Below are 2,500 nucleotides of genomic sequence, written 5' to 3' on the forward strand. Positions count from 1 at the left end.
AGACATTGAAAGTAAATGCAGTAATGCTAATGATAATGATAAGAGCAACAAAGCTTGAAGTAATTAATTTTTTCCATTCACACATCTAAAAGGGGGAAATTATTACAGTAAATATTTCCCCAAGTCATATATATCATCATTATTATCGCTGTCCATATACAGTCTGGTTTAAATGTCGTCATAATTGTAATCATTTTATAAAAATTATGATTATCATTTTCATAATCATTACCACGATTATGATTCCATAATCCATATTATCTTATTTTGCAGTTACATTACGAGTTTTGTAGCATGATTAATTCACTTACAGTAACGATACTAACATCACGGTAAGAAATTCGTCAACAGAAATTTATCAGCGTTGTCATTATAATGCCATGATTAAAGTGATCGTTATTATGAGTGAATTATCCGGCGCAGAATAATATATGTCCCTCACTGTCAATACTTTTTCCCTGGCCCCGTGGTCTTTAAAGTGGCGCAAGGGTTAAGCAGACCTCATGGCACCAAACTTTTACTTGTTTCACACTCAAGTTTCCTTACTCCACGAGCGAGATCTCACACACCTCGCTTCTTGCTGTTTTCGATAAAACTCACATATTATAATATTTACTTGCAACATACTCCGGAGTTTGTTCCGAACCGCTGAACTTTCCAATAAAAAAATATATATATATTTACACAAATTCACACAAGATCACACTCTTAGAAATTCTCCGACAAAACTTGTAGAGGCATCTTCAGTCACGAAATCCTGGTACATTGTCAGTTCGTAAGGTTTCGTGCGAGCTAAACGCCTCTGTGCTTACGTGGGCTCGGGCGCTCCTCCACCAAGCAGGGCTGACAACTCACTGACACATGTGGTAAGCGGATGGAGACGGGGCAGGGGTGCCAACTGATCGGTTTCAACTGCCTTTTTTAATGAACGGAATGGTTCACGTGTATGTGGTGCTTCAGTATGTGAATCACGGGTTTGCTCCTGTCTTAGGTAGGTTTCGTTCGCATCGCATACGTGTAAGTACAAACGCGCACTGTTGAAAATGTTTGAGGTTAAGAACGGGACAAAGAAAACTACATTCATTCTACGTGCACATGCAGACAAATACATCTTTACTCAACTCACCAACTTCACGCTGTCTACGTTTTGTTTCATGGTACGTTTCGATAGTCATTTCCCCAAAATAGTAACATAATATCACATCAAGATTTTAACGGCTCGCTGGCAAGTAATTGTTATCAACAAAAAAAAATCTACCAAGCTTTATACTTTATCACTGATCTCAACAATATTATGCAGGTTTATCGCAACACGATTTCAACCATTAGTCTCAACCATTCTCAGAAGAAAACTAAATCAACCACATTCCTTGTGTTGCCACGCGTTGTATGTGTGCCATAACAGTGCCAGTGCTCTTGCGACGCAGCTATGCACAGACCATAATAGTTGTATTAATAAAAATATTACTCACGTTACTACTGATATTCCCACCAGTGTAACTGACTTCGCTGGTGTTGTTGGTGTTGCTTGGTTTAATCTATTCGTGGTATTATTATCGTTATTATTGTTATTAGTATTAGTATCATCATCATTATCGTCATTATTATTATTATTGTTATTATTATTATTATTATTACTACTACTACTACTACTACTACTACTACTACTACTACTACTACTACTACTATTGTAGTTGTTGTTGTTCCTTACTTATTATTATGTTATCATTATCATCATTACTATTATTATCATCATCCTTTCATCATCATCATCATCATCGTTATCATCATCATCATTATTATTACAGACATACAAATGTATATGTAGATCCATACGAGTATATACATACATGTATCATATAGATATATAGATGAATATAACTAATAGATAGATAGATAGATATAGATAGACAGATAAACAAATAGATAGTATAGATAGACAGATAGACAGATAGATAGATAGATAGATAAATAGATAGATAGACAGATAGACAGATAGAAAAAAAAATCGGCTTTAAGTAACCAGCTGTTGAACTACAAAATGGAGAGAGAAGGTTATTCTCGAAACGTTTTGTTCGTTAAACGTTTCTCCGATTTTGTGGTAACGAATGGATGCATATGTCTTCATAAATTAGTTTTGCATTCTGTGTAGGCCAGTAATTCCTTCTTTTTCTTTTTAGAGAATTACAGGGAAAATAGAGTGATGTAATGCGGTACCATTTTTTTCTTATTAGTATTAGTATCAGTGATGGTCTTAGAAATATTATTATTATTATTATTGTTATTGATATTATTATTATTATTATTATTATTATTATTATTATTATTATTATTATTATTATTATTATTATTATTATTGTTATTATTATTACTATCATCATCACCCTCATTATCATTATGATTGTTGCTGTTATCGTCATCATTGCTGTTGTTATTATTGTTATTATTATTATGTCATCAATGGTGTTATTTTTATTGATATTTTGTTATTATTAATGTT

At 33.0% G+C, this 2,500-nt stretch overlaps 1 protein-coding gene across 7 annotated transcripts in view; it reads right to left on the reverse strand.

The window, feature by feature from the left end:
- LOC119572250 overlaps positions 1–919 on the reverse strand; it is a 15,442-nt gene extending 14,523 nt beyond the window's left edge. For 5 of the 7 annotated variants that reach the window (XM_037919253.1, XM_037919255.1, XM_037919248.1 and 2 more), the window contains exon 1: positions 813–919. The gene's annotated coding sequence lies outside the window, so the exon portion shown is untranslated. The other 2 variants (XM_037919250.1, XM_037919249.1) reach the window with 2 other exon arrangements.
- Between the last annotated feature and the right edge of the window lie 1,581 nt (positions 920–2,500).

The sequence above is a fragment of the Penaeus monodon genome, chromosome 4 (assembly GCF_015228065.2).
Source record: "Penaeus monodon isolate SGIC_2016 chromosome 4, NSTDA_Pmon_1, whole genome shotgun sequence".
Taxonomy (NCBI): Eukaryota; Metazoa; Arthropoda; class Malacostraca; order Decapoda; family Penaeidae; genus Penaeus; species Penaeus monodon.